Source organism: Parambassis ranga, chromosome 2, assembly GCF_900634625.1.
Source record: "Parambassis ranga chromosome 2, fParRan2.1, whole genome shotgun sequence".
NCBI lineage: Eukaryota > Metazoa > Chordata > Actinopteri > Ambassidae > Parambassis > Parambassis ranga.
The window spans coordinates 23,073,532-23,087,700 of NC_041023.1; the positions used below are offsets into that span (position 1 = coordinate 23,073,532).

At 41.7% G+C, this 14,169-nt stretch overlaps 1 protein-coding gene across 1 annotated transcript in view; it reads left to right on the forward strand.

Moving 5' to 3' along the window:
• Positions 1 to 871: 871 nt before the first annotated feature.
• Positions 872 to 14,169, forward strand: part of ptn (pleiotrophin) — a 41,935-nt gene continuing 28,637 nt past the window's right edge. The window contains exon 1 of the mRNA XM_028399082.1: positions 872 to 1,040. The gene's annotated coding sequence lies outside the window, so the exon portion shown is untranslated. The remainder of the gene's footprint in view (positions 1,041 to 14,169) is intronic.

A 14,169-nucleotide genomic window follows, 5' to 3' on the forward strand; every position in this document is an offset into this window, starting at 1 on the left:
CGCGCTGGCTCCAGCCTGTCACGGAAAGTCTTAATATGACTAACATTCACCTCTGATAGCTTCACTACAAGCTTAAAAAACATATTATTGTAAGAGAATGGTCAAATCAATGGGAATTTAACATGTCTGTTATGGACTCAGGGTCAAAAGAACATGCAGACAGTACAGATAGAACTGTTTTTTGATTTATAAAAAATACATGAACAGATTTAAAAGTTAACCTCTGTTCTTCATGGATGAATGAATGCATGGATGCTACATAAAGAAAACAAGCAGATTTGCATATAACATGACCCCATAAGTCACATAAACTTTAGATGACTAAGAATTCTTACAATTAAAACCTTCAGATGTCACTCATAAAATAAAACATAAACATGCGTTGTCTTTGCTGCGCTGCTCGGTACTAAAAGCTGAAAAACAAAGCCACGGCCCAGTTGGTGTGTGTCAATATTGTATTGATTGCTTTGGACTCACACTTTTCCATGGATCAACATCACATATTTTATGTAACTGTGTGGTTTGACTGGGCTGCTGTTCCCATGCAGAGCTCACACGGACACATATTGTTGTTGGATCTCTGCCTCTGTTGGCACTTCGATCAGTGTCGTTCACTTCTCGTTTATGCATCAGTCCATATATAATCTCTCTCTTCCGCCCTTTCCTCCCTGTGGATCTCCCGAGCACTTTAGATTTTTTTTTTTTTTACTGCTCTCACTCTCATCCTCCATCTCACATCTTCTCTCTGGTGATGCCAGGCTGGGCTGTCCCTGGAGTGACCTTGGGGGTAATGAGCTCCTGATCACGAGTCAGGAAACCCGGCATTCAACACCCAACCCATCACCCTCCCCTCCAACCCATGCAACACACACACACAGACACACACACAAAAAAAAGTCTACACAGCTATCGTGTGCTCAGCCCACAAAGAGAAATAGTATTGGAGAGGCAGGGCAGCAGGGCAGAGGTGCAGATGAAAAGAGCCTAGAGAAACTATTGCTTTAAGCTCTGACATACAACGACCAGACCTCCAGAATAAAGTAAGTGGATTTTTTTTATTGTTATTTTGTGGCTGCAGACTGACTGATACATAGACTGATTTTTTTGTGGAGTAGGTGTGATGTGATGGTGAGCAGGCTGGAAGAAAAGTTTTGAGATGAAGTACAGACAAACTTGTGAAAGCACGAAGGCAGTGTGCTGCATGTTTGTGTATGTGTGTGTGTACATGTGTGTGTTGGGGAATTTATATGATCCGTTTGCAAAAGTTTGGGGGGTAAAAGTTGCAGAGTAAAACTTTTGCATTTGTGCCTGGTGTTGTGTGCAGACATGGTCCTAATCGCTGCTTTGTTGTTCTTCCCATTTTAAGCAGATTTTTTCTTCAGGCTGTTGATAGGAGATGATAAACATATGAAAATATTAAAGGCTATTAAGCTTAAAATTCTGAGAATTATAACCGCAGATGGGTAAACAATTGGAAAAGCCCAATAATCCAGCCACCGCCATGGGCTACAGGCTGCAGAGTTAAATCATTAACAGGGCCGTTGCCTCAGTGATTAGACTTCATACATCCATATGTTTTGTTTATTGTTGCTAACAGCCAAATAACTGCAAACCCAATTAAAAGACTGGTGGACTGTTTTTTCCCAGGATGTCGTAATTTGGGTCAGGCCTGACTAGAATGACAAACCCCACGCTGCCGTATTGTATCGGCGCTATGTGGTCCGGCAGACCTTCTGCCTGCGTTGCCATGGCTTTCTTCAGCCCTGGTGTAGCAACCCGAGTCAGGCCAAACAGAGTTCCTCTCTGTCTTATGGGCATTCCTGCAGTGGGACAAAGGCTCTCTGCGGCTCATTCTTGCTCGAAATGAGGTGTCCGCTTCATTTCTTTAGAATCAACACATGGTGTGGTCCTAATGAAAGAGCAGGGGGAGATTAAACATGAAGTGGAGATGAGCTTGAGAAACCTGCTTTGGTTCATAGGAAGTCAGAACACAATGTGGATTAGGCTGGAGGACAGCCAGCATGGGGCAAACTCATAAAACTGCTTCATTTCCAAACAGGTCCTGACATTTTTCCTTCCAAGATGGCCACTTGGAGACATTTTACACATTCTGCCCTTTTCTCTTGTTAAATGCTTGCCCCACCACGTGATCTCGCCTATATGTCAATGTGTTTAAGCACAAAGCCAGTTCATTTCCTTCTGTGTCCTCACAAATGCTTTGACGATGCCGTTCTCCATGGAGGAGCTGAAGCAATAAGGCATAGAATTGCACTGTTAGGGCCCTGAGAAGTCCACTCCAGGGGGGAGGGAAGCAGCGTGAATGGAGCCAATTCTCGTCTATAGGGCACAAGTAAGTGAGAGAGAAGGAGAGAGAGAGAGAGAGAGAGAGAGAGAGAGAGAGAGAGAGAAAGAGAGGGTGGGGTGGGAGGCGAGGACATACACAAAGATCCTCACATTGAGTGGCTGGGTTTATTTTTGTGGGGTACGCACTGACCCCTCACATGTGGGATGAACAGAGTGAGCCTTGATGGGGTCCAGAGGGCCTCTGCAGAAAGGGAGGACAGGATAAAGGGAGAAAAGAGGAGGGGAAGGATGCCAGGAAGAGAGGCCTGACAAGGAACCATCCTTCAAGCATCCATAGTGCAGCTTCTAGAACAAGTCTGCTGTCCTCAGTCTTACTGTGGCCAATTTAATATAAATAGCAACATTTCAAGACTACTATTACACATTAGTAGTGCAGGTAGAAAGTCTACTAACCAGCTTGCCATGTCCACATGTCGGAGGAGTCCAAGCAAAGGCTTGTGTTCACCCTCGTACACAGCAGATCAGCATCCACAAAACTGCCTCCTCAATGTCTCGGAAAGGATGTTCAATAGACCTTCTCTTCAAAAGCAGCCATTGTGTGGTGTATCCAACAACATGGTTGGTGCATTTGAAGCCACTGGCTAAGCATAAGTCACCTAGGAGGTTAATGTCCACATTCTGATGATGACATTTGGATGTGGAAAGTAAAACTTGGCCACGATTGTAACAGACCTTTCTATTCAGTCTCTTAAAAGTCAGTTATCTTTATAGCTAAGGAGATGATCTTTTTGTTTGCCCTCTATTGACCACACAGAATCTCTTCTACCCTTGTGGATGGATAAAGTATAAAACCTACCAATTTTTTACTTGTAGAACCACACCTAATAGCTCCAAAACCCACCAGACCCCACAGTTCATACCACTCAGTAGCATGTCATGTGGACGCTCCCCGTGTCTTTCCCACATCTGAGGGAGTATTACCAGCATTCTGCATGCCTTTACCTATCCATACAATCTTTATGATTCCACTTAGTCTGTTTACTCCATACAGAGCGTACACATTCAAATAATGGCCGACACGGCCTTCCTTCTCTCTCTCATTTCCGGAGTTTGCCACTTAAATCAGTTTTATTTGAGCTGAACAGTGACTGAAAAAAGGGGCAGGCTCCTGAGGCTGTTGAGATAATAATAATCATGTGTGCAAATGCAGACTTTCTCACGGAGACGTCAAGCAAGCAGCTATCTCATTACAGGCCCGGTTGAGACAATCAAAGCCGTCTGCCAGAACCTCCGAGCCTGTGTGGTGTTGGTCCCCATTGTCTCCGGAAGTCCATTGAAAGGGCTACTAATGCCTTTTGTGCAGGAATTCACATACACAAGTCAGGGTTTGTGTTTGTGCACAAGGCATGTTGTGAATCCTTCATCTGCTTTTTGATCAAGTTTCTCAGCCGTCTCAGTAAGAAAGGTGCTAATTTCCACCTTCCTTTAATTTGAACAGATTTTCTGCTTCTCCAGTGGAAAAACAAATATCTGACCGTGGATGTTGCTGCAGGCGCGACGTGGTGTTTGATCCTCGGAGAGCTAATGATAACCTGAGGCTTTCCACTGTAATCAGCGGTCTCATTAGTGTCCCAGTCAGTCACACACACGACACACACACACACACACACACACACACACACAAACGGATGAATGTGTAAAGTTCTGTACCTGCTGAGAAAGCAAAGAGGCGACCCACAAGTATGTGAAATCTTAATATAGTTAAATAAGTGGGTGACAGAAAAAAATTACTTATCAATAAAGACCAAAACCGTCTTTGTACCAGGCTGTAAGGTTAACATGGAGTCACATTTGGGGCCAAAGAGGAATGCAGTTTGTGACATCTCTAGGTGGGCGACAGTGGTTGCAGCATGGTTGTGATTTTATTTGGGTTAACAGATGAATTTGAATTTCTAAGCTACGGTCTTTAAAGGTTTACATCTGCAGTACAATTGTGAGCCACATGAGGGAGCCGGTTATCACATCGAAATGAACATAAAAACTTCCTACACTAATTTATGAATAAAAGTGGCTAAAGGGAGACAGTACAACAAGGTGTAAAAACAACCTCCGAAAATGACAAACACTGCAGTTCAATAAAAGGCCACATGAGGTCGACCCCAAAGTGAGTCAGTCACTATAGATCTCCTTGTTATAATGTTAAAGTTCACAGCAAAAATATTTGAAATGTTTACAACCTGGTGTGTTGTGGAGCATGTTTTTCGAAAATCCAGCAGTCAGAGACGTGCAATGAATAAAAAAAAAAAAGAGGACATTGCTGTCGCCACGTATTAAGCATTTACTAAACAAAAACAGCATTCATTTGGTGCTTTTGTTGCATTTGCAGCTCCTGAGGAAAGGATCCATCTCTTAACTTGAGTTCTGTTTTGTTTTAGTTTTTGCTGACTGTCTTTCAGAATCAGAATCAGAATCACTTTATTTATCCCAGAGGGGAAATTCTTTAAAACTTCTTCTGCTCTTTGTGTACAGTTGCTGTTGTTTAAGTTTATTTGTTGAACACGGTTCTGGTGAGAGCAACCAAAACAGTGCAGTGGTAAATAAAAAAAAGAAAAAAACTTTGTAAAACTTTGGGTAAATTGCAGGATGCAGGTGATGACTTCTACATTGTTATTTTGCACATTATTAAAATCTTCATTCGCAGCTTTAAGCATCTGTATGTATCATCACGCACTCAGTTTAAACACACCTGGCACTGAACAAGATGGAGACCTTGTCATACAGGTCCTGAGGGTGCTCCTTTAACCCTCGACTGTGTGTATACAAGCTTCAGAGTGTGAAGCACAGGGGAACGTGTCGTGTTTGTGTTTTTCTCTAATGAACTGAGGGACGATCTTGTCTCTCTTGGCACAGAGAGGCTTCAAATACAGACAGAGAGAGAAAGAACGGATAAAGAACTACTTGACTTGGGTTATTAGAAAACTATAAATAAGAGTGTATAGGAAACAGTGGGCATATTAGCATTAGCATGAATCCAGGGGTAGATACTCCTCTAGGTCTGTTGTTGTTGTCGCTACCACAGTGCTAATGTATGTTTTCATGTAAGTCAAGGACTGTAGAGTGCAGCCTGGTAAATAGGATTTTTAAAAAAAAAATATTCCTCATTAATGGACACTGCTATTATGATTCTTGAAGTCTAAATGCGATCATGAGAAAAATCTTCTCCACAGTCGCACCTGCTTTTATTAGGTTTGTAGTCCCACAAAAATTAGTGTTTTGTGTGTCATAAAACAGAAATCTCATTTGTGCTAACTAGTCTTATTTTGGGCATCCAACCAAAACCCTTTACAGAAACACCCACTGAATTCAGGATAAGTGAACTAGAAGCGTTAAAATGCTAATAAAGTGATTCCTGGTTTTGGGACTTATTTCTGCAGCATTTCGTTAATTACACACAAAGGTTTCCTGTGGAGTTGTGTTTTTGTTTACACTGTTGTTGGTTCCATCAAATCTCACAAATAGCATAATGCCAGGGATGTTATGCCTAACTGCTCAGTGTGTTTGTCAGTAAACGCTAACATTAATGAGAAAAACCTTACTGGTATTAACCTAACTGGAGAGTCCTGTTGTCCATGGTGGCACTAGCTGCAGCTGCTAATGTTAGCATCTGCTACACAGTTTCAGGCTATTAAATACAATTTTTATGCTTTTAGAAGATTCTAGCCTCCTCAAGTTGACACCATAGACTATATATAAAGATGGCGATGATGTGAAAGCTCCCCAAAAAGTGAAGCCAGAACATACAGAGTCCAAGCAATGTATATGGCCTCACTTTTGTACAGTGGGTAAACGCATATTTTCGCAAATACTGCCTGTATGCAACATGCTGCAGTGGTGCTATTCTCTTTCTTTACTTTCTTAAGCTCTGAAATTCGACACAAATGTCTCACTCCATTGACATAACTAGATGCTAGGCGGAAGTGTTGTTCTGCTCTCAAATCCCCTTTTTAGTGAAGAACATCTGGCCATTGTTCTGTGACTCTTTCTCCCTGTGATAAGAGGTGCAGCAGAAATAAAAGTAAGCCACATTATTGACTCCGAAGACTTTCTCCTCATTGCAGATTCTTGCTAAATGGCTCTGGAGTAAAACCCTGAGGGGACTATTAAATAACATACAGCCAATACACTGCCAAAGCTCCACCTAAATGCTGTAATCTATTGCCTCAATCAATGCAATCTCATTTTATTTAGACCCTCTCTCTGGCGGCCAGGAGTGGTTTTGACTTTGACTGGTAGACGTTTTAGTGGTATTATAATTATCTTTACAGATAGAATGTGACTCCTGGTAAGCAATCTGTAGAACGGAGAGGAGGGGTGTGTGTGTGTGTGTGGCGGCAGTGGGGCTGCTGACAGATTTGTTGTTATGTGGCCACTAAAGTTTAATAGAAAGCTAATTTGATTGTGAGCATCACATTGGGACACCAGTGTCTCTATTCCTATCCCATTTCTGTCAGATTATTGCCTTCTAGATTAAAACAGTGGGTATTATGATGCCAAAACTTCATACAGAAAACTGTCTTTAAAGCCTCTGCCTTTGGTTAAACCTCCGTAGGTTTTGATCAGGCTCAGTAGAGAGTTTCTACAGATCTGGGATGTATTCCCGTCCCCCCCTTAGGGCACCAGAAAAGTATGGTTTAGAGAGTTAAACACCTATGATGGATGAGGAAAGGATTAGATTGGCCCACTCTATGGTTAAGTATGGCTTTAAGTCCACCCACCAATAAGTGATTACAAATGGGGATCAGCAAGGGTTGGGGGTGTTAGTACTTGGCCTAAATACCCCTGAAATGTGACAGTGAGTGTATGTGTGTGTGCTGCAGCTGTCCCCGTTAGCTGTGACTGAATTATGCATTCTGAAGAGTTAAAACTTCCATCCACATGAAGGCGAAGAGGAGAAGGAGGAGTGAGAGAAGAGACTGGAGTGGGAGGGAATGGAGAGAAATGGAGAGAGAATCATTAGTCATATCTATTAGTATTCCATCCACAGCTTGTGCTGTGAGACAGCCGGTCTGTCCAAACAAACAACCGGCAGAGGGGGGATGCCTCATTATAACTTCCCCCCTTTTTTCTCACCCACAGTTCACATTCCATCTGACCATAAACACCAGGCCAGGACTGTGACCTTGGCCTCTGTCTCTGCTGGAGTTTAGTGATGTTAGCAGGGCTAGCAACAATTCACATGCTGTTCAGGACATGATGATGACACTACAGTACAAGTCAGACATCCATGGAGGAGAAGAAGAAGAAGACAAAAGCACGATTGTATATTGTTTAGTCCTTGGAGCAGATTTACACCTACTACAGCCTGACGCATCATCTGGTGGAAGGTTACATCTTTCCACCCTTGAGACGTCCACTCCTGTCACCTACATATCCTGACAGCGTAACCACAGAAGGTGCTCCCAAAAGCTGCCATATACACAAACCCCTTCTATGGAATATAAAGTGGCTCTGACAAGAGCAACGCTGCAAACACAAATGTAAATCAGGTTGCGTTGCCTTTACATGAAAATATTCATGAGAAAAGGGCAAGATGATTGTGTTGCAGACACACCACTGTTACACTACTAGCTCCCACCAGGAATTTGTGTAGCCTGAGAGCCAGACTATATTCTGTCAGACCATATTAAACAGCTCTCAGATTCACAGTGAACAGCTTGCTTATTTTTTTACAATCACGTCAAAAACCTGCCTCTGTGATTTTACCAAAGAGCGCCTTTGAAGAACCTAACTGCCATAAGATAAGATAAGATAAGATAAGATAAGATAAGATAAGATAAGATAAGATAAGATAAGATAAGATAAGATAAGATAAGATAAGATAAGATAAGATAAGATAAGATAAGATAAGATAAGATAAGATAAGATAAGATAAGATAAGATAAGATAAAACTTTATTAATCCCGAAGGAAATTCTTGTGCCAGAGGTATCAAGTCACAATAAATGCACTTAAGTACAGAGTATAAGTATAAGTGTCACTATAATCCAAAAAAGAGTACAGTACGCAGTATGAGCACAATATATGATACATGGATACAAATATGGAGATGTAAGGTGCTAAGTAAACATAATATAGACCAGTGGAGGGAATGACAGTGATGCCTGACATGATCATCTAGCTCTTCTCCCAACAGAAAGGGGAGGAGTTATACAGTCTGATGGCCACTGGCAGGAAGGACCTCCTGTGGCGTTCTGTGCTGCTCCTCGGTAGTCTCAGTCTACCACTGAATGTGCTCCTGTAGGACAGCAGTGTGTCGTGCAGGGGGTGAGACGTGTTGTTACGAATTCTGAGGAGTTTCCTCAGTATCCTCCTCTCCGTCACCTCCACCACAGACTCCAGCTCCACTCCCAGCACCGAGCCAGCCTTCCTAATGAGCTTGTTGAGTCTGTTGGTGTCGGCCGTCTTCATCCTGCTGCCCCAGCACACTACAGCGTAGAAGATGACGCTGGAGACCACCACCATAATGGCTACATTTAGTTTTGATTGGTTGTAGATCTAACCAGTGTACAGAGGCATCACAAAAGTTACTCAGAAGTTCCGGACTGTGTATTTGTGTTCTTGAAGAAATTAATTTGTCTTTGGATTGTCACCAGAAAAACAACAGCAACAGCTGTGCGCTCTCCATTTCTATTCTCACTCACCTAAGGTAGTTTTGTTGCAAACTCTTGATCAAATTATTATAATATAGTTGTCTGGGTGAGGTAACTTAAAGACAGAAAAGTCTGTAAATAGAGATGAATGATGCCTTGTTGGACTTTTATTTCTTTTATTACTTCTGTTTTTGCTTCATGTTCTTTCTTTAGTAACACCACCAAAACAACTTTGTAAGGTTAGCAAAGAAAAAAAATTTGAGCTACAATACAGCAGCCCCCCCCCCCTTTTTTTTGCAAGTCAGTTTCTGAACCTCCACTATTTGTACCTTGAAAAGGCCAATTATGTACCCGGGTGACCTTTAACCGTAATCACCAGGGAATACAGAGAAAATCAGAGTGCTGCCTTAACTTCAATGGTTGTACCGCAGTCCCTGTATCTTTCATGCTTGGCTTGTAGAGGCTGCAGACTGACCAATCAGACGAACAAGTCTGTGCCGTGACAAGGACATGATCCATCAGCAGCTACCATAGAGCTAACAGCGTCGCTGCTAGGAGCTGAACTCAGGGTCTCTGTAGTTTTTTTTTTACCCCCTCCTGTAACATCTGGGTGTTTTAATCAGTACACTGCATTAACTGACTTTAATGACATTTCCCATCCTCCTGTTCTTCAGGGTGTGGTAGGGTATGGGAGCGAGAAGGGTTGCATCTGAATGAACTGAGCTCAGGTACAAAGGATGGCGAAAAGTCTTGTTTTATTTTTAAGTTTTGTGTTGCTGTTTTTCTTTGTCGCCTTTGGTCACCGTTTAGACTTACTTGGTTAGTTTAAAGAAACGGCCACCATGGTATGAGTTAATGGATTCTTTACCAGTCTGACCAGATAACAGCAAATTTTAAATGTAAATGAAATGCTGTTTATTGTAGCTAGCGCCCTCCTGTGATCGTGTGAAGTGCAGGTAATAGAATACAGATTTGTATTTCTAAATATAGTTTAGACCTTAGCAAGCAGCAACTAAAAATTTAAATTAAAGTAAGAAAAAATGAAGGATAACCTTACACCTCTAGCTTTGCTGCAGTGCGATGGTAAAGTGAAAATATTTATCACTAAAAGCTCCATTTTGTGCCGTTTTCTGGTCACATGAATTTGAATTGCAGGTAAAATGTGTCGGGGTGGGATTCCATTGAAGAAAATAGCAGAAAAGCTTGTCACATTAAGAAAAGCTTGCTTCCTGAAACCCCAGAACACGCAATGTTGTCTTTTGAACTGTACTAAATGTACTTATTGTGTTGTTTTTGTGAGCCATGAACATGTTGCCACTTTGAAGAGCTAGAAAAACCTTCATTTTTAAAGAAGCATCATGTTTGGCTGTGTAAACAGAAGTTGCCATTACACATTTTCTACTGATTTATTTAGCGTATCATTTTATTTGTATAGAAATTGTTCTTTTTAAATCTTTCATGCTCTGAGACAACCAGCTCTGCACTCCAGTTGTGTCAGGTCTGAACTCTTTTTCACACACAGGATAAAACTACCTTGACTGCAATGTCTTGTTTGACACACATTAAAGTAAAAGAGGGTGTCAGCGCAGGCAGCAGCCCCCCACCTCCACACTGTGCAGTGTAATACATGAGGACGCGATGTCTCCTCTGACTGTTCTAATGCTCAGTGGCAAGTTGAAAGGTTATGTTTTATGCCCTGGGCTGTGACTGTGGGCAAGAGCTATTTTCCCTCACACACACACACACACCACACATTTCTCCACCTCCCTACACTGTTAACCCTACACCCACCCCACAGCTGAGCACAGGCCATGTCACAGAAGGGCTGTTGGCATTTTGCACAGTAGTTTCCATTCTGAATAGGAATGATTAGATGCAGCAGAACAGCCCCCCACACCATACCCCACCCAACCCTCTCCATCCCAAACCATGCATTTATGGTTTGGTAAATAAATCCGAAGTAAATGATGTTTTGTGCAATTGAATGCAGACAATGACAGGAAGTCTGGTGGTGGTGTTGTTGTTGCTGATGGATGGAAATAGATTTGTGAATGGGATGGATGTCAACATTGTGTGTGTCAGCAGAAAGACACTACTGGTGGTGTTTTCGCTCCCTATTATTGTGCAGGAAAGTCATGTTTAGAAGTTAGAGCTCCCTTTTTTAGTTCTATATATTTTTTGTGTTAAATCACGTCTTTGTTTTCACTGTGTCATTATTTATTTAGCAAAACCGAAGCCAAAAAGAAAAAAAAAAAAACATGTTCAGTCCTGCGCGTTCTCTTACGGCTTCCAAAGGATTTAATTAGTTGACCTGCAGCAGGTGCTGCTGACCATCAGTCTTTGATGACTTGATCATCAACAGGTGTGCAGACTCTATAAAAGCAGACGTTTTGCTGCTCTGCAGCATTCAGGTGTGTGTTTACACAATGTCATAAACAGTGGTGTTAGAGAAGCAACTGCTGCTGCACATCAATCTGGAAAGTGTTATAAAACCATTTCGAACTATTTGAAGTTTAACGGTGAAAAAGATTATTTACAAGGAGTAGATGCTCCAGAAAAGTCAGCTCAATGATCAGAGAAAAAAAACAAACAGAAACACCTCATACACACTGTCAAGCATGGAGGTGGAGGGCTGATGATTTGGGCTTGTCTTGCAGTCATTCCACCAGGAACCAGGAACCCTTCTGTATACCAGAGTATTCTAGAGGTAAACGTGAAGACATTCATCCAATAAGTTCATACAACAGGAAAATGATCCAAAGCAGAGCAGCAAATCTACATCAGAATGGCGAAAAAAATATGAAGAATCAAGGTTTTGGAATGGCCTCGTCAAAGTCCAGACATAAGTGAATGCACTGAAAGAGATTCCTGCCGTATCCAGTGGAGGACAAAAAACTGAAACTGTGGTGAACTTCAGTGACATTCATCTGCTGGAGCCATCAATGCAACAGCAGACAAACAAGCTGCAGCCGATTTTATTGCAGAATAAATTAGGCGGTGTGGATGCTGTGTATTGAATTCCCATCAGCTTCTCCAGCTGACGTCAGAAGACCTCAGGCGGTGGATCTCTGTGGTGTGGCACAAGTCCTCCTCGCTGACTGCTCTCCACTTAAAACTCACACACACTGCATGGATGCCAATTTTTCCCCCATTCAAATCACATGTATGAGGTTATTTATAAGGACAACAGGTGCCAACTATTTTGGGTGCTAAACCAGACAGTCTTATGCTGGTTGGCCTGATCTATTTTAGCCCCACATCAGCAGTTTTCTGAAGAATCCTGAATCCACAGGTTATAGATCGGACTGTATCTCTGTCCGGGAAAGTTAACAGTGCTGGATAAAGCCAATGCTCCACATTAGCCTCCCAATTCGATCTTTCCTTGTGCCAAATAGCCACAAAGACAATGCAATAAAAGTGACGGATTCGCCTCGACCAAAAGTCACGTCCTTGACAGATCAGGGATGTCCAATCTTCCTCTGTCTACCGTCTTCGGTAAATAACGTCCCCTTTCTGCTTCTTCGATGGCTGGAAATAAGACTGTCACCGGGAGCTGGAATATAGTGTGTTGTAAGCGATGTTTGATTCATTGAGGGTCGCAAGGAGCCTGGCGGAGTCGGAGCTGAGTGACACTATCATTGCAAACTGAAGTAAACAAGTTAAAAATAGCTTTCTTTCTCCGTTGTGGAAGGTATCTCTAAGAAACTGCTGTTTTTCAGCACTTTTTGCAGAGAGACCAAATAAGTTATTATGTACTGACCACACACACATGCATCATACTGAATCGCAATTTTCGGTCTAAAACGATAGATCGTTCAGCCCTACTAATCAGTAATTCGTACAAACAGAAATGCAAAGATAAATATAATAATAAAAAACTAAATGTTTTTCAGCTTTTACAAATGACCATATAAATGCTGGGCATGAATTTCAAATCAAACATGGCAAGTCTAGCAATGATAATGTATTTCACTCGCTAATCTACCAAGCTAACACTAGCAGACTGCTAAACAATCAAACTGATAGCTTTTATGTTTAAATAAACACCTTTCCAGTCTGTATCACCAAGATGGGGACCACCAAGTTTCAAACTTTTTGACTGTTGTGAGTACGCCAACTGTCATCATAGTGCCCAAACACACATATTGCCATATATGTCAACATAAACACACACACACAAAAGACCCAGTATTTCTTACTAGCAAGCTGCTAACTGTTGATGAACAGTTTAGTGCTGGGCAACAAGCTTTCCTTTCAATTTTTAGTTGCATGCACTGAACTGAACTAATACCTGCCTAATTGCTCTTTAGCACAATGCTAACATGTTCTGTAGTGTTAGTGTGTCTGTTCCATCATCTGCCATCACCAGGAAAACACAACATGAGGTCGAGATTTCAGTCTTTGAAAATGGAAAATGTGTGTTTTCCTCTGGCCACATCCCTACATGTTCATTGGAGTAAGGTCATATCACAATGGTAGCTGAAAATGGCAACCAACGATCTACCGAACTCCTTATCGTGTTTTTTTTTTTTTTAAATGGCAAATCCAACCAAGATTAAAAACAAAACCTAACCAGGAGTGAAAACGCAAGTAAACAGTGTCTAAAAACAAAACAGCTGGTGGTCTGAACCACAGACTCCTGGCGCTGCATGCACACCCACCATCCCCAACCTACATATCTGCTTGGACATTTGCAGCACAATCAGTCCCAAGACTGATTGTCTGTCTGGTATCATATGTTCCATTAGCGTACATGTGTCATATCTGACAGGGCATTATCGACCAAATGTGGTGTTTTTTTCTGAAGTTGTATTTCATTTTAAATGAAAGTCTAACATCATCGCTAACTGCTAATATTCACAGTTCGGTAGTGTAAGTGTCTTTAACAGAACTTGAGTGGGATGAGAGCTATCCAGATGGTTAATTTCTGCACAGTAAAACAATGTGTTCAAGAGTGCTTTTTTGGAACTGCAGTCATTTTTCTGGGTTTGTTACTGTGAGACACCTGTCGTACTAACAAAAGGTAAAAAAACTGGATTTGTATCGCTTTATTTTGCTATAGTCATGACTGAAATTAGTAAAAAGCAACACCTTCAAACAAAATGTCCTTTAAACAACTAAATTTACTGATGTAACTTGTCAGACACTATTTATCGATTTATTCTTGAAAAAAACACAAATGAAGCCCTCACATGTAAGAATCTCCCCGTTCTGAC